At 40.5% G+C, this 19,401-nt stretch overlaps 1 long non-coding RNA gene across 1 annotated transcript; it reads right to left on the bottom strand.

The window, feature by feature from the left end:
• Nucleotides 1-6,631: 6,631 nt before the first annotated feature.
• Nucleotides 6,632-7,492, bottom strand: LOC122457635. The gene is made up of 3 exons (XR_006277277.1): nt 7,256-7,492; nt 7,113-7,119; nt 6,632-6,667 (listed from the first exon to the last, which is right to left on the bottom strand). It is a non-coding gene; the product is annotated as an uncharacterized LOC122457635 (long non-coding RNA).
• Between the last annotated feature and the right edge of the window lie 11,909 nt (nt 7,493-19,401).

The following is a 19,401-nucleotide window of genomic DNA, read 5'->3' as shown; positions in this document are numbered from 1 at the left end:
CAATTTAGGACTTTAAAAGTCATAACCAACACAAATCCAACCAATGGGAGCCTGTGCAGATTTGAGTGCTCCTGTCATAGAGGCCCAGTGAGATGCCCTGCTCAGTAAGTGAGCCACAGCTTTCTGCACCAGCTCCAATCTCTGAATCTGAAGCAATAAGCTAAGCAATTTTTAAGAGTGACGACAGTAAATTCAGATACATAGATAATAATACCTAGTGCTTATATAATGTTTTTCATTTGTAGATCTATAAACACAAATCAGCACTTAGGTGGGTGAAATGGGTATTTTATCTGCATTGGAAATACCTAAAGAGCCCCTCTTACTATTGTATGTAAATACTAATTAATAGACGCCTAAATAGATTTAGCGATCTAGATTCAGATACCCAGATTTGGAAAGTGTGCTGTGTGATTACATTCTATTATAAATACAGGGAAATATTGCAATGTCTGAGATACCAGCTGAAGGTGCAACGGATAAATGTTGACTTTTTGATAATATCATTTGAAAGAGACAGAAAATCTCTTCCTCACAGAGACTATAGCTTTGAATTAAAAATCACTCTAGGTGTCAATGGAAACTAAATGAAATTATGTAATATACCTGCTAGGAAGATTTATATGTGCATATACATCCCCCAACAACCGTATGATTGCATTCAAGCAGAATGCATGTTGGAGTAGCTTCATGCTCCACAGGTGATCTACAGTATATGAGATACAGTCAGTGCAAATTAGAAGAGATTAGTATATTCCTCCAAATTTAATACTGAAGTTTGTTTCTGAGCTGCACAACACTTCTACTAAATTCAAAGCTTTATCATCAGAAGAGTGAAAAGTGGTACTGTTTAATCCTTAGTTTTGTTTTTTACTGCAAATAAGGTAATGTAGAGAGAATGAATGCAATATAGGACTATCATTCACCTCTTGCCAAGAGCATAACTATAACTCTTACTCATGTGTCATGGAACAGACAGCCAACCAGACAGTAAATGGTGTGGTTTGTTATATACAGCTGTGGTAGTGAGCTGGGTTAGGTTATGCTTCCTATATGCTGTGTGTGTAGCATATAACTTATGGGTGTAGCAATGACTTGTGAGCAAATGTATCTCTGCGCATACACAGTCTATACTGCATGAGTCAAGAAAACCTTTCATATATACAGAGGCTTCAGTAAATTCTATAAACAATGAATCCTCACTTTACTTATATTATCTGGTAAAACGACCCAAGAAAATTATCCTTGGAGGAAGTTGTAGATCAGTGAGGCATTATTATCCCCAGTTTCAGGCCCTGCATCAGAGGCAAATGGAGTCACACAGTCTAAGGTGGAGCTCTGGGACAATAATGCCTGGAGTTCTCCAGTACACCAGGGTGGCATGATCAGCATATCACTTTTCTAAAAGTTTCAGCCTTTTGTCATGGACTGCAGTGGTAGCCTGACCTGGCCTCCTCCTGACTTTCTTTGGGGTTGGTAACACAACCCCGGGGGTGCTAGCAGGGATTGCAGTTGTGTCTGACCTTTGTGCATTATGTCCTCCCTTTCTTGCGTATCTGGACAACAGCCAAATTCATTAACACTGTGTGTATTAGTATATATACAGTAGTCATACTCTTCACCCCTTTTCCCCATCTCAGCATACACATTGCCTCCTTTACCATATTAATAAAGGGAAAGAGTCATCCCTGTTGTTAGGGGGTCTGTGACAGACTGTACCCATATGTTCACCATTTTTACAAGACAATGATAAATTTTGTACAAAGTATGCCTTGTGAGGTATCATTTGAAAACTCATAATTTGCTGATCATTATTGTCCTGGTAAAATATGTGTGGCAACATTGTATGTAAAGTTATAAAATTATACAGTATGATGTTACTAAGGTATATTCCAAATCCAAGGAAGGAGCTACAAACCGAGAGACAAAAGGGAAACTGATGCCTCAGCCAGGTGTCAGCATCATCAAATGAACTATCACCTGATTAAGTGGCCATTTTTGGCAGGAAGAAGGCTGTAAGTGAGAAATTTACATCCCATATGAACAGCCCGGCTGTTGCCTTAACCCCAGCTGGAGATGATTTTCAAAGAAGAGAAATGTTATAAGAAGGGAGAACAGAGGACACAAATCAACTGTCTCCCCTCGTGGCCTTAACAACATTTGAAAGACAAAGCATTGTTGAACTTGGGGAGGGGTCCTGGCTGAAAAACCAATCCAGACAGCCATAAGCATATGGTGAGAGAAACCTTTTTGTTTTAAGTTCACTTAGCTTGTTAAATTAGATATTAGTTTGCATTTTAACTTTTATTTTTTTTGTAACCAATTCTGACCTTTATGCCTCATTACTTGTAATCAGTTAAACTCTATCTTTCTATAGTTAAACAAATTTGTTTTATCTAAGGCAGTTGTTTGGATCAAAGTGTTTGGGAACCTCCATTTGGGAGAACAGGGTTTGTGCATATCATTTTCTATTAATAAAGTGACAGACTTTCTATGAGCTTGTAGTCTAGAAGGAAAGAGCTGGGCAGTACAAGATGCACATTTCTGGAGAAAGCTCTAGGACTGGGAATTTGTTGATGTCACTTTGCAATATAATTCAGGAGTGGCTGCTTAATCTTAACTACCACAGAGCTACCACTCCACTATCATGCAATTGTCCATTAACCACAAAACATTGTTCCATGTAATATACATAAATACAAACCTCTAAGGAAATTGTTTTAACAACTGTCCTTCCTGGCTTTGAAAACTGAAATAAGACTAAGGTAACAAACCTTCAGAAAAAGAAAGAGAGAGAGTTGTATTGTATTAACTACAGCTGGGTGAAACCTTGTTATGGGTTCAAATGAGTCCTTGTTCAAACTGATGTGTGAATGAGTCCATTTAAAATAGTTGTAGGAGACAGTTAATGGGTCACATCTTAAATAAGGCCTAATAGAATCTGCCCAGAAACTAGCCCTGTATGGGTGGAGAATTCCCCTGGATATCATGACTATGTGTAAATGTACACACATACATGGAGAATAGACAGAGAGGCAGAAGCAAAAAGGCAAGAAAGCCAAGCAAAGCCTGTGAGCACAATGTGATCACTGAATAAAGCTTTTGTGTCTGATGTTGGCTGAAGAGGCTTGGGGTCTGCAAGATAAGAAATTACTTCTTTTGTCCTTGGTTCCTTCTGTGTTCAGAGACACAGGACTTTGTACTTTCCTTGTAAATAAGGAAGGTTGCAGCAAACAATATACCAGATCCCATCAATTTCTGCTTTAACTGGAAGGCCCCATAGCCCCAAACTTTGGCTAGCTGTATAGGTGGAAAAGGAGCACCAGTATTTTGTCATATGCAGAATACATGACGGTTTTAACTGAAACATTTTTTTCATTTGACATTTACAACTCATTTGTGGCTTTGCTACTTGCAGTTAATGGGCCAATCCCAAACTCATGCCAATAAAATCTTTATGCCATACTGCATCATCATGTATCTGCCACAAACATTTAAAAAAAAACAACCAAAAACTTAAAACACAAACATTTAAAGAAAGTTTTAAAAGTCTTCAGGCTATTTTTCCTTTCCCTCTGCTTGTAATGCCTGGTACTCTCATTGCTACACACGCAACTTTCTCCGGGAGCCATAAGAACTTCACAGATGACCTAAAATTGCTATTCTTTATGTAAAAATATCACCACTTTAAAGGCTATTATCTCAGGGATGAAAGCAAGTGCTTATGTACCATTGGAATCCTTGAAATTCTCTCTTTTCCAATGGTAAAAAGCTCATATTTCTAGCTGTCACATTCTGAGGTGCAATCCTGACCAGCAAGAGTTTGTCACTGTCTGCCCAGTATGCCTGGGTGCCTTAAATGCTCGGCTGCTGTGGCTCACATCCTGGACGCCAAGAGCTGGCAGACGGTCTGTGTGCTGTGCAGTCCTGGTTCACTGCTCTGAGCCCAGCAGTCTGCCGGCAACACAACAGCCCCACCCTGATCTCCGCCAGCCTGGGTTACTACTTGCAGTCCCGAGTTTTCCTAGAACCATCTGCCCTGACATGTCCAGCCAGGGGTGAAAGTAACTTAAGTCTTATCAGTATGGGGGCCCAGCTCTGGGCCCCTGGAAGGGGCAGGGCTAAGGGTCAGCCTCTCCCACCCAGCCCTTCGCACTATCTGGCCCGCGCCATCTGGGGCTTTGGAGATTTAAAGGGCTGGGTCCCTCTCGGCGGCACTGTGGGGGGCGGGCAAAGGGACAGCGACATTAAAGTGCTGCCATGGCAGTACTTTATGGACTCTACCGGCAGGGCCACCAACGGGGGAGGGGGCAAAAGGGGCAGTGACGTTAAAGCGCTTCTGTGGCAGCGCTTTAACGTCAGCTGTGTATGGGCCCATAATGGCGGCCACTTCTTACCGGTACACGGTACCGACCCACTTTCACCTCTGCGTCCAGCCCTCTCCGAACACTAAGAGACAAAAAGCACAGTGCATTACTTTAACTGGACCAGTGCTGTGTTTGAAATGATTTAGATTACAAATTAAACAAGTTTATTAACACAAGGACATAAGTTAAGTAATACAAAGTAGAAGGGATTGAAGTTAGAATGGGTTACAAACCAAAAAAAAAAAAAGTAAAAATATGCTTCCTAATGGCGGAGACTTAGCTCACCAAACTACAGCCTTGGCTTGTGGTAGATTTCTTACCATTCCTTTTCTTTCCAGCAATGGCTGACTTTCTGTCAGTCAGGACCTTCCACAAAAGTACAAAGTGCTGATTTCCCTAGTCTTCCTAGTCTTCTCTGAGCAGGTTTCTCACCTATATTCCATTCCCAGAGACTTCAACCCCCTTGGTTGAAGGGCTTCTCTTTTTCAGATTGTAAGAGCTCTGCCTCCTTGTGTCCTTACAGCTTCCCAAACTCACTGTTTTGTTCCCAGATGCAGGATGACCTCATGCTGTTCCTGTGGATTTCCACCCCTCTCCTGATATGTATGTAAATGGAATTTCCATGATTTTTGATCACACCTTGCCAAGTTTTGTTGAAGTCAGGTAAATAGCTGTCTTCCCTTCATCTGGGAGAAAACATGTTTCTCCCTGTGTATCATTAAGTATCCATGTTTCCTCATACCATCTTAATACATACATTTCACAATATTAATCACCAGTGTGCACTAGCTTTCAGAAAAGACCTTATTTGATACACTTATATAATACAGTAATATTGTATATAATTAGTGGATTCAATGACTATCAGTTGAAGTTAAGATCCTTGCAAGAGGCTATCTCCCCCACTCTTTAGGTTGATGGCTTCGTTTAACTTTTATGTAAATATGCCTGAGTTGTCTCTGCCTGATGATCAGGCAGGTCAGACAAACTAATACACATTTCATTTTCTAGGGCAGGTTGGCTTGCCAAACAAGCATGTTAATAACATAATTCTATCCATAACTCTTTGTACGCAACTCAAACATATATCATGCAATAATATCAATGATCAGTGTGCTATTAGTTTTTCAATTATATATTACATGACACTTTTTAGATATAGATTATGACAATGATGTGTTAGGTGAAGTGAATATGCCAGGTTTGACAATTGCTGCTGACACAAGAGTTGTGGACCACAAATAAGCCTGTGTGTCATATGAGACCTGCAGGATGAAGAGATACTGGATCATAAATTTGTCACTGAATATTGCCTGATCTCAGGCAGGTGGACTTTATAAATTGTTTGTTTGGTGGTTGGTGGGAATTGATGGGGAAAATTCCACATTTGAAGAGAAAAGGAAATTATTTTCTGATAGGGATTGAAAATATACAGGAGTTTGAAATGTTAGAATAAGTCTTGCCAGAGATGGATTAACAGGCAGATAGTGGGCAAATTAGCTTGAATCCAATTTATTACATGGGTATCTCCTTCTCAAGATATGTGTGTGAACATTGTTGTCCTTTTGCTGAGCAGTAGCAGATTCTGAGGATTTGCAAGTTGTTTGGAGGAGAAATCAGTGACATGGAATCCGAGTATTTTCTTAGAGTAACTTATTTATTTACAGTACATACACCAGTCATAGAACAGAGGCAGGCAATCCCCTCTTTCAGGAATCTCAGCCCAAACACCAATGCTTGACTCTAGGAAGCAGATTTGCCCCAATAATTGACTCTAGTTAAAGAGATTAAGGCAGAGAGAAAACTGTTGCTGTTTATATAACTCCTCCAAAGAAGCTGCATCACCCCCGACAATAACATCACATTTCTTCAGAGACTGTACACTGGGGCACACAGTACAGTCAACTCAAGCTATAGCTTGAATGTTACCCATGAATCAACTCCAGTCCACACATACACAAATCTCTAGCTCCAGTTCAATGGTGCTCTAAGTTTGACCTAGCTATCCCATTGGGATGGCGGTGAAGGGTTGAAGCACGAGTGTGGCTGATGCTTGAGCTAGTGTTGCAGTGGGGATGAAACAGCCTTAGTTACAACTCATCAGGCAGCTCCAGTGACACCAACCACCCTTCAAAATAACACTTGAGTTATACAGAGTGATTTGACTATCTGTAACAGTGCCATCTGACAGGTTTCAGAGTAGCAGCCGTGTTAGTCTGTATTCGCAAAAAGAAAAGGAGTACTTGTGGCACCTTAGAGACTAACAAATTTATTTGAGCATAAGCTTTCGTGAGCTACAGCTCACTTCATCGGATGCATTCGGTGCCATCTGGTAACTCCAACTAGACTATACACCTACAAACAAATCATTTAAATGCATATTACGGGCTAGATTAAGTGCTCATCAACACAATCAAGGGTTGCACACTCACATGAGTATTACCACTGAAGTCAATGGGACTACTCACATGAAGAAACATTCTGCAGGGGACCGGGGCCAATGGGAGCTTCAGGGGAGGTACCCGAAGGCGAGTGCAGCACACGGAGCCCTTTGACCCCCCCTCTCCCCCAGGGGCAGCAGTTGCCGGCTGCTTCCAGGAGCGGTGCGGGGCCAGCACAGGCAGGGAACTTGCCTTAGCCACGCTATGCGTCACTGCCACCCCAGAGCCGCTCAAGGTAAGCAGTGCCAGGCCAGAGCCCACACCCTGAACCTATCCTGCATCCCGCACCTCAATCTCCTGCTACACCCCTCCTGTACCCCAACCTCCTGCCCTGAGCCCCTTCCTAAACACCGCACCCCCTCCCACACCCCATACTCCCTCCTGCGCCCCAATCCCCTGCCTCAGCCCTACATTCATAGTCCTGCATGCAACTTCTTCAGATGCAACTTTTTCAGATGCATGGAGTGAAAATTACAGATGCAGGCATTATTATATTGACACATGAAGAGAAGGGAGTTACCCCACAAGTGGAGAATCACTGTTGACAGGGCCAATACAATCAGGGTGGATGTAGTTCACTCCCAATAACTGATGAGGAGGTGTCAATTCCAGGAGAGGCAAAGCTGCTTTTGTAGTGAGCCAGCCACTCTCAGTCCCTATTAAAGCCCAAATTAATGGTGTTAAATTTGCAAATGAATTTTAGTTCTGCAGTTTCTCTTTGCAATCTCAAAAAGAAAAGGAGTACTTGTGGCACCTTAGAGACTAACAAATTTATTTGAGCATAAGTTTTCGTGAGCTACAGCTCACTTCATCGGATGCATCTGATGAAGTGAGCTGTAGCTCACGAAAGCTTATGCTCAAATAAATTTGTTAGTCTCTAAGGTGCCACAAGTACTCCTTTTCTTTTTGCGAATACAAACTAACATGGCTGCTACTCTGAAATCTTTGAAGTCTGTTTCTGAAGTTTTTTTGTTCAAGTATGGCTACTTTTAAATCTGTTATAGAATGTCCAGGAAGATTAATGTGTTCTCCTACTGGTTTTTGTATGTTACCATTCCTTCCATTGTCTGTCCAAGTTTGGAGTTTGGATGAGAACGAGATGGCTGAAGTACAACCTAGGTAACACAGAGGCCACGTTGATAGGTAGTGATACAATGGAGGCTATTATTCTTACATGCATGAGACTGCAATCTTTATGTATACACACACACACACTAGTCACACACACTAGATGGAGCTGGTAGTAATGCATATAGTAAAGCTTACCTAACACTTTCCATTCTAAGACTCTGTTTCAGTCGCTTATAACTTCAACCATTCAGACTGATATTTTCCATGCTTGGTGTCTGCCTCAAGCTGAATTTTTGTGGAATTTTGGCAGAAATGGTTCAGCTGTTTCTTAGAAAAAAAAGTTAGGGAAAATGCATTGTTTTGCCCATGTTAATTTTTTTTTATAACTAGTGCATTGAGAAGATATAGCAGTCCAATGCTTTGGGTCAGGGACTTAATATTTGGCAGGAGGGTTGCCTAGGTGTCAGGGATGTGCCTTTTGCCATTGCAGTGAAAATACATCAAGTCTGACTAAGTTATAGCATCAAAGTAATAGAATTTATGGCCAGAAGAGGCCATCAGATCATCCAGTCTGACTTCCTTTATATCACAGGCCACCAACGGCATCCAGCACCCTCACACTAAATCCAACAACTGAAATTAGACCAAAGTATTACAGCCCACAGAGACTAGACTATTATGTGCCAGAAGCAGAGAACAGGAGGGACAAAGGTACACCTCAGCAAAGCACAATTGGCACATGCTCAATTGAAACTTGTTAGAGTTTTTCCACCAAATTCTCTGAAGATTCCATTTGTATAAGGCATACTCTAGCCCAGGAATGCAGAGGCTGAGGGGAACTTTTTCTGCAATTGCTGTTCCCAGCTACCAGGAGCCACTATGGTACCAGGCAAAGGAACTGAGATCAGGGAGACTGTCTCTCCTGTATTCTCAGTGCTCCTCCTGTTGGTGCCCAGGAGAAGAAATGTCCTAATTGGAATGCAGAATGGTGAGGCTGGTCAGGGAGAAAAATACAGACAGGCTACAAGGGGAGGAATAGGAGCAGAATGGGGACAGAGACAGACTGTGGCAAGTAAAGGATAAGAGTTGGGGCAGGTGGGGTGGGAAGGAAAAGAAGGGTATGTAAACATTACAGCATACTCTTTTCCAGAGCCCGGAATTAGAATCCAGTCTCAACAGTCCTCTGCTGTCTAGCAGGCATATAAATTAGAAGACAAAAAATCCCCAAACCAGCAGAAAGCTCATTAGAATATTGAAGGCCTGTGGGCATAGTAGATGACAATCCATAGCATAGTCAAATACTATATTGAGCTACTGCTATACAGTAAGTGTATTATTTGGTTTAGATAAAGGGGGGCTTTGGGGCAGGGAAGAGGGATATATGACCCTTAACTGTTCTATTTAAACTTTTTATATGTGAAGAACATATATATTTCTTTTTGACATGATTTTCAAAGTCAGTGTTGAGCATGCCCAATAGCTGGTGTAATCTTGCATACATATAAGGTTGATGATTGCTAAAATAGCGTCCTACCCCATTTCTTAAATCTAGCGGAATTCAAAGATAAAACATGTCAAAGATAATATCAGATAGAGCCCAGACCAAAGCTGAAGATTTGTATTCATCCTAGAATATGGGTTTAGAGTTGAATTTTGGCTGGCTTATGAGAAAGAAACCTAAGAAAGGAGGCACAGATATTAATGATGACAACACAATAAGATAACACTTGAGGATGTGCTAAAGTTAGCTGCGCCAAAGTCTCTGTGGGTGTGTAAAAACCCATGGCTAGATGTAAAGATGCCATTGTCATCAGCTGGGATTGAACTCTGGACCTACAGCACCAAGACCACAAGTACCTACCACTTGATATTTAAAAAAACCTGAACAAAAACAGTACATACTGTGGTTTAGTAGGGGATAACATTTATTTAAAAGGGAGGAAAAAAATGATGGAAAGTAACCACTCAAGTGATTCATAATAATTGACAGTCTTTAATTGTGATCACATTTGCCACAGAACACCAATCTCATTCAGTGCACAGAATAGATGATAGGCAGGGAATGAATCAAGATTGTGAGATAAAGGAGGCTGTTGTCTGTAGAACCTGACCTCATTTGTGAAAGAAGTTGGCAGGTGTGTAGTGAATAAAGCAGGGGACTGTGGGAAGAAGAAGGATGTCTTGTGGTTTAAGCCGTTGAAAGCCATAGTGGAGAACTGAATTCTATCCCTGCATCCAACACAGTCTCTTAAACCTCAACTTTTCAGAGGTGTCCACTAATTGGGTGCTCTTCATTTTTTGAGTGCCCAAATTGAGACACTTGGGGTCAGCTTTGCAGAAGTGCTGAGCACTCACAACTGCAACTGAAGGTAAAGGGAGCTGTGGAATAAACATAAGAAGTGCTATAAAATAAGTGCTCTGAAAAAAAAATCAAGTCTTTGGTCTTTCAAGTTCTGCACCCAAAATTAATGCACAATTTTGATAATTTTGCCCTTATAGTCTGTGCCTCAGGTCCCCATGTGTAAAATGGAGATAACATTCATAGAGGTGTTGTGAAAATAAGTTTGTTAATGTTTGTGAAGCACTCGGATTGTACAGTGATTAATACTACAGAAAAGCCCATGAGAACATTTTGTTAATTTTGGATGGTGGTTAGTAAAAATAGGGCCACATACTGAATGATCAGTATAAAAAGTTTATGAACAGTTGTTCATTCAGTGAGCATTGCCCATCCTCTGCATTGAATGAGACAGAGGTATCTATCGAAAGATAGTATGTGATCATGGAAATGAACACTATCATAATGCTTACGCACGGGGGGGGAGGCAAATAAAAGTTGCCTTAAATCTGGTATTTCTCTTTAGAGTGCTAGATTACACAATTTTACTATTTTCTTAACATGATACATATAAAAAACCAAGATACTACTTTTTTTGTTTACAGCTTAACACATTTTAGGGATATCTACTTGCAGAGGTGAATAAACTAAGGAGTCTCTTGGCTCCCTATCTCCTTTTGAAAGTGCAGACCATACCAGTAGCTAAGAATGCTTGTCTCCATCTTTCACAGGCTAGGTGTTTATGACCTTTTGTTCCCCAGGTAAATCTCAAATAGGAACAGTAATGTGGAATATAGCAATTAGAATTTTAAGAACTGACTCAGCGTCACATACGTGATGTAGTAGGAGTGAGGTGACAACGCGTACCACACCACTTTCTTACAAGCCTCGCAGCCATTATGCATATGGTGGTCTGATCCATCTTGTGGATATATTTCTACAGGGGCCATAACAGCCAGAGACTATTCAATTTCCAGAATCCTGGTTTCCAGACAGAGATTTCAGGGCTAATTGCATATTTTAGTGATTCAATTTAATTGAATGGAAGAGAAAATGTTTAACAAATAGTTAAACAACAAATATTGTTTAAATTAAAAAAAAGAAAAGGAGTACTTGTGGCACCTTAGAGACTAACAAATTTATTAGAGCATAAGCTTTCATGAGCTACAGCTCCCTTCAATGAATCCGATGAAGTGAGCTGTAGCTCACGAAAGCTTATGCTCTAATAAATTTGTTAGTCTCTAAGGTGCCACAAGTACTCCTTTTCTTTTTGCGAATACAGACTAACACGGCTGCTACTCTGAAACCTGTCATTGTTTAAATTGTCTCATTTCATTTTTAAAGGGAATGTCACTGAAGTGGCAATTGTAAAAACTATTTTAATTTAAACAAAAAACCCATCTTTAAATCATGCTTTGGTGGTTTTTCCAATAACGTTACAAGACAGTGGTAGGGCTGCTATGGAAATGTACAAGTACTTCCAGTGTATTCACAGTGGAACATGGAGGAGTGCTAAACAAAGGGAAATTGGCAGGAATTATCAACTGAGAGAATGAGATATTGCTTTATGATGGAGTCACCTACGTAGAAGTGGCTACATGAAGAGGCAACTTTAAGAATGTTTTTAAATGGCTACAGTTCTTTAGTAAGGACTGTCCAGAACTCATGAAACACATGGATGGAGCTTTGTCTGATGGTAACACTTCCTAAGACACAAACTATGGTGAAATCAAGGTCATTGGCAACTGTGGAGTTGGCAGTCTGTAGTTTTGTCTGGCTGTTCTGAGTTTGGCTACATGTACATATTAGACTTGACCAGTTTTCTCTTGAGGGGGGGCCTTAACCTGTGACAGAACATCACCATTTCTATCTCAGTAACACAGTATGAGTAAGTCATTGCTGATGAAAATATTCAGTTAAATGACAATGTAGGAGTGTAGATATTTAGTGTGAACCCTATAGAGAACACAGGGATTTCCATCTTCCATTCAGCTCTTTATGTGAAGCAGCTGGAGCCTGATGCTCAAAGATTTTCAGACTACTAATTTAAACTAGACTACTAGTTTTCACATAAAACAACAAACAAAAAGCCACCACTATGAAAGATAACCCAGAACAGACAATAGCTCAGCTATTAGGCTACTCCCCAGGCATATAGGAGCACGAGTGTCAACTCCTTGCTCATTCTAATTTGGATTAATGAATTTAGACTACATGCGTGCATTTTAAAATGCTTATATCTAATAAAAACAAGTTAACAAATTAGTAAGTTTTCCGAAAGTTATTTTGAACACAGACTACATGCTGTAAGGATGTAGGTGATAGTTTGTCTAATTCATACAGAAGAAAGATTGCTTAATCTTGTCTTTAAGTGCATATATCAAACCATCTAGCTAGGGAGATACTATACAATTTGTCATAAATGCCATCTATCCTGTGGTGTTTTAAACCCCATACTGCTTCAATGGTCCTCATCAGCCTGGAGAGACAACGGTCAAAAGCACTAGTTATGATACAATGTTCTTCTAACAAAAACATAACCACTAACGATTGAGTTTCAGTCCATGTCACTCAAAGGCTTAGTGTTTGTACTCTAAGTGTTTGTGATCTTGCCTTGCTTTCATGGTTGCGTACAGTGGTGTGCTAGGTATAGGAAAAGTGAAGACAGACTAAGGAAGAATGACTTGAGAAAATCTATAAACATTATTTCCATTAACTATTTACAAAGCTAATTTTTCTTGGCAAAACCATGGATTGTCAAAGCTGCTACACAGGTTCAGTTAAAGCACCATAGTGTGTCTATCAGTCATCCCCAGCTTTGGTTCTATCTGAATTTTCTCTCATAAGACCCTTTCTAAAATCCTAGATTTACAAATGAGTATTACAGTTACTTTTTTAGATTTCTAACCTTGACAGTAGAACTATACTTAAAATTGCAATATATAGCAAAAAAGATTCAAGTGGCATAGATTGTTTATTTTCTCTCTTACCTATTACTTCAAGAAAAACTCCCCTGAAGAGCTAGGTATTTCAGATCTTAGTTAGGAAGAGACAGATCTGTTTATTTAATTTAAAGGCACAAACCAAAAAAGGGCCCACTTGTATTGTGATTTCAAACAAACAAGAGGAATTGTGAGAAGGCAGGCATATAAATTAGGAGACAAAAAATCCCCAAACCAGCAGAAAGCTCCGTAGAATATTGAAAGCCTATGGGCATAGTAGATGACAATCCATAGCACAGTCAAATACTATATTGAACTACTGCTATACAGTAAGTGTATTATTTGGTTTAGATAAAGGGGGGCTTTGGGGCAGGGAAGAGGGATATATGACCCTTAACTGTTCTATTTAAACTTTTTATATGGGAAGAAAATATATATTTCTTTTTGCCATGATTTTCAAAGTCAGCATTGAGCATGCCCAATAGCTGGTGTAATCTTGCATACATATAAGGTTGATGATTGCTAAAATAGTATCCTATCCCATTTCTTAAATCTAGTGGAATTCAAAGATAAAACATGTCAAAGATAATATCAGACAGAGCCCAGACCAAAGCTGAAGATTTGTATTCATCCTAGAATATGGGTTTAGAGTTGAATTTTGGCTGGCTTATGAGAAAGAAACCTAAGAAAGGAGGCACAGATATTAATGATGAAAACACAATAAGATAACACTAGAGGATGTGCTAAAGTGAGCTGGGCCAAAGTCTCTATGGGTGTGTAAAAACCCATGGCTAGATGTAAAGATGACATTGTCATCAGCTAGGATTGAACCCTGGACCTTCAGCACCAAGACCACAAATACCTATCACTTGACATTAAACCCCCCCCCCGAACAAAAACAGTACATGCTGTGGTTTAGTAGGGGATAACATTTATTTAAAAGGGAGAAAAAAATGATGGAAAGTAACCACTAAAGTAATTCATAGGGAAGGTAAGTCTGACCCACTGATTTCTACAATTCCATTCTGGGCACCTCTTGACAATGGACATAATAAATTGGCCTGTATCATATAAAATTTGCTCATGAATATGATAATTTGAATATATGTCTATTCACCTTGAAGACCTGGACCATTTTTGCTGTACTGGAGCTCAAGAGAAGCATGGTTTAGCCAGCAGACATGAGTGTTTGAGCAGCAGAAAGATTGTCAAATGTAAACTTCTTCTTTGATCATACTCCCATTGAAGTCAAATGGGAGTTTTGCCATTGACTCAGGTTGGAGCAGGAAGTGTCCCTTTGATTGTAAGCTCTTCAGGGCTGGGGGCCTTCTATCCTTATTTCTAAAGGATTTGGAGCAGTGGTTCTCACCTCGCAGCTCACGGCTACTTGCGGCCCAATCAGCAAACAGTTGCAGCCCATGTGACAGCCTCAGGGACATATAGGTAGTATATATATTGTGTGGATGCAGCCACATAACACATAGAGAGCTACATATGCAGCCCACAATGGTAAATGGGTTGAGAACCACTGATTTGAAGAATAATTAGTTTATTATTGGTATGTACGTAATATGTATAATGTGTGGAATTATGAAACAGACAGTGACAACATGATGAAGTTTGTTGTAGAATTCAGGGAATCAAATTGATGGGCAAGTGATTATACTTATCTTAAGGATAAATGTGCTTGTCGTCTTATGACTATTTTTAGAGGCCCGTGAATTTATTATTTTAGTCTTTTTAGAGGGAATTGTGTGTAATTTTGTTTTATCCATCTTGCCCACCCCCTTCCCAAACACAACCCCTACCTCCAGAGCCCTAAACACACAACCAACCTCACCCCTCCCACACTCATAACCTCTGCTGGAGCCCCAGACACCCCTGCTTCAATGCTCCCCCCAATGTACTCCTCCCCACCAGCGCCTCCTTTCTCCACGCCCTCCCACGGGGGAGAAGAACTACAGTGTTGCAGTCCCTTGGCTGGGCAGGCTCAGGGGAGGCTGAATGCCTGCTCTTCGACCTCAACGGCCTCTTTGCTCAGGCATGTCTCTCTCTCTTTCTCTCTCTCCTGCAATATTCATGCTGCTGTCAGATCTTCCCACCAGCCATTTCCTGCCCTACCCCCTCAGCACACATGCTTCATGCTTATGCCACACATGCATGGAACTTGTGTGGGACCCATATTGACTGGTGCATTCCATACAGTGGAAGTGACCCTGTGTGCTCACAATTTGCAGTTGTGGGTGCTGCCCTTGGCTACTGAATTTCCCGCCAGCTTAATGAGAAGCTTCGTTTTATAATGATTCATTACATACTTGGCTTGCCATTTTATTTTGTATTTGCCAAAACAACAAGACTAATTACTTCATTTTGTGGAAAGTACTTGGTATAAACAAATGCATTCCTTCCCTAGATGAGTGATAGGGCATCCTGCTGCTCCTGTCTCTTTTCTAGCTGCTTACCACTTGGAGACCTTTCTCTGCTCAAACACCTTGGGCAATTTATTTATAGCGTTCTTTCCACAATCCTTACCAACTTGTGTAGCTCTATATTTACAATAGCATATGCTCCTTAGCTAGGGTGACCAGATAGGAACTAAAAAAACGGGACAGGGTTGGGGGGAGGGGTTAATAGGCGCCTATATAAGAAAAAGTCCCAAAAAACGGGACTGTCCCTATAAAAATGGGACATCTGGTCACCCTGTCCTTAGCTCACTCCAGCCAAGGATTGGGGAGACAGAAGGTACCTTCCCCCTGAGAGATCTCACCTGGTTCTGACTCTCAGAAGCCTGCCAGTCTCTCTCCACCCACCTCCCCCAAGCCTTTCTGGGCTAATGGATTAATTAGCCTCATAGCTCTCTCCAGCTCATCCCCAATCTGTCAATTAGGCACAGCTTTGCCCCTCACATTTGCTCTGGGGTGATTTAATTGGTGATCCAGTGATAAAAGTGCTGGTACAGCTGCTGTTACCTGGCACTGTCACAAAATAGACAAGTCAAAGTTGAACAAGTATTTTTTTTAAGCAAAGATCATTCAGTCTATCAGATTTGAAAACAAAAAAACCGAACAAAAGAAAATAAGCCTGTTATCTTGGTACCAAGATATCTACTGTTATTGCAAATAGGAAGTACTCAAATACAAGCTAATTGTAGTTTTAATGGAACAACTCCACGGTCATTTTTGACATAGCGTTTCTGCCTGTGGCCTCGCTAGTCTTAGGACATGTTACTGTCACTGTTTTGGTCCCTCTACAGTGCTCTTTTGGGGCATAATATGGTTATGTATTTACTCAGGTTCTGTCATCCAGACTGGGGTGCTCAGTAGCACAGGACCAGGGATGAAATCCCAGCCCTCCAGCTGAGTTCCACTGGAGTTTACCCTGGGCAGGATTTCAAGGGAACAAACAAAAGTCCAGGAAAATAAACAAAGCAAAAGGAAACAGACGGTCAATTCCAGACAGGCTGCCAGCCTCTCTTCCCTCAGAGGGACCTAAGTCAAGCGGTAGTCCAGTTCGCTGTCTACTGACCAGCCTTCCTTCACTTCAGGGAGCTTGGACCTTCTATAGAAAAAGAAGCAGGCTCTGCCATCTGTCAGGCCTCTCTCTCCCTAGGCCCTAAGGAGATTAGCAAACCATCCTTCTCCCTGAGATGTCTAATGCTAAGCTGAGCTTCTCCTCTTTTGAACTCTTCCTCCATGGCTGACATAACTTGCAGGTGCAGCAGGGCAGGATCACTTGAACCCAAAACCATTAGTTAACCCCTTCCTGCTTGGTGCTGGGTTTGCAAAGATAAACCAACCAGAGTGTTAACAAATGTTTATAATTATCTTACCTATCTTTAGAAGGATAACGTTTAATGAAAATAATGTTGTTAAACTAGCCAGTGCATAGCTGGTTTGGATTTTGAACAGGCAAATGACAGTTTCATTTATAAACGGCTAGAAATGGTCAAAAAAACCCACCCAGTCTCATTGAGTTTTCTTGCATTTAGCTTGGTGCTTCTAAAATTGTCTCTGGAGAAACATTAACACAGACACCTTCCCCATTATATCTAGAGAAAAAAAATTATCCACTTAAAATGTCTATTGTGCTAAAATTGACATAAAATGAAACATGAATTTGTAATTTAACCAATCCAGATTCTTCTATTAATGTTTGGTTCTCTGAGATATAAAGAAAAGAAATCCTGTTTGACTCCCTTCTTAGTATTTCTGAACCATATAAAAGAAAGTCCTCACCTTGATCTGATAATTAGAACTAGATTAGTATCAACCCAATGTCGAATTCATTATGTCCTTGAACATGATTTAGTTAATTTAGCATGAAAGGTATCAGTTTAGCAGCTTGGAGATTCATTACCCCACAGTGATCATGTAATGTGCTTCAACTCTCAGTTGGAAGGACCACCGCTGTTGATGAGAGAATGGTTTTGTTCCCATGACCTTTTAATCCTTAATCCCTCTACTGAGGCTACCAGTTATGTCAATTGTGATGTGAACACCTCTAAACTAGGAACTGAACTGAAATCATTAACTCATCTCCCACAGATCAATGAATAGATTGGCTGTTTTTATACTGATTCACTAGAGGTGAGATGCTCTGAATTCCACTGTAAACCCAAGAACCATCCAAGGCCCAATGTTAACAGGTGTTTTAGATTGACTTTTACGTGCAATAGTTTTGAATGGCTTGAATAACATAAGCACATTTCAATGGAGGGTGGTGTCATCCCAACATTTATTACATTAAATCTGCACCAACATAGAAGGAGCTGGATACAGCAGAGGCAGGGAGGGTGGGGGGAGTTGTCAGAGAGCAGTTGGACCCAACACATGTTGGAGTAGTCTAGGAGCTGATCTAACTTGAACCAGTTGGCAATGGCTCCTAAGGAAGTCTGGGCCAGTTAAGGATAGCTTGAGCACCATGTGCTTTGGCCACTCCATCTCCCCTGATGTGCTCAGTACACTGATGTCTGAGCAAGAGAAGCTGTCTTCAACAGTTTTACATACACTGGGAATTTCTCCACAAAGAGCAATCTCCAGCCTTCACGAGTAGTTTTAACTCCCTTTGCACTTCCTTGAGAAACTACTCTATCAATACTATAAGGAGAGCATTAGTTGAAGCCACACAGAATTGGAGTATTGCTTTTCATTTAAAGCAATTTTAAAGCAATGAATTTCATTCATTTCATGTAATAAAAATAAAAGGGCTCTTCCTACTTCCATTGAAGTCAACATGAGTTTTGTCATTGGCTTAACTGGGAGTATGATTGGGCCCTATCATTTCACCTACAACTATTCAAAAGTTCTCGTTAGAGTTTACCCATCTTGTTAGAATGTTTCTATAATAATCTAACAAAGTGCAGCCTTCATTCGTCTCTTATCTTAGAAATCTGCTTAGCACTTCCTGATAGACGAACAAAGGGGTTATTATGCAATGTGAATATTATCTACTACTGGGATAGATCTATAATTGGATATCCACATATTGAAGTTTTCCAATTAAATCTAAACAGTTATGCCAATTACTGTCATAATTGTAAATGAATCAGATTAAGCATCAGCGAATGAATCAAACTGGAAATGGCACAGGTCGCTTTGTTAATTATATTGTGCACAAAATAGCTAACAAGAGATGCCTTATATATGCTCTTGTGTTTGGCAGGGGTCTTTATGCAAATGGTGATTACTATTAATAAAAAAGGATATTTAAAAAGAAAAACATAAATGGCATTGGATAGTGATCAAGAGTGTTTGTTTTAATGGACAGAAAGTTCTCATTGTGTTTATTAGAAGAGTTAAAAATCATGTATTTGTGGAAACAGACCATTTTTCAGCTTAGTGTCAGAAAGCACTGAAGAAACGAATACTGGGCTTGTGTACATGGTGCACCGGTATGCCTGAGGGGTCTGTGAATCCTAACGCACACCATCATGTTGAGCAGTAACTCACTGGTCCATGTAGACCCAGTTGGCCTGGATTAAAAGTTCCCTACTGCACGTTAACAGAGTACTGTTTCAAACAGTACTGAATGACTCAAACTGGAAGTTTCAGACATTACTATGTTAAATGCACTAGGGAACTATTACTGTATACCAACAGGGTCTACACAGGCCGGTTACTGTACTGTGTAATTCACACCCATCTGGGGGGCATTGTGCACCATGTATCCAAGCCCATTTCTGAGTCATTTTGAATCCTTTCTACATCAAATTCCTTTTTTTTTTATTTTAATCTTTCAGATAC

The sequence above is a fragment of the Dermochelys coriacea genome, chromosome 1, assembly GCF_009764565.3.
Source record: "Dermochelys coriacea isolate rDerCor1 chromosome 1, rDerCor1.pri.v4, whole genome shotgun sequence".
Classification (NCBI taxonomy): Eukaryota; Metazoa; Chordata; order Testudines; family Dermochelyidae; genus Dermochelys; species Dermochelys coriacea.
This window is presented reverse-complemented; position numbering and strand designations above follow the sequence as displayed.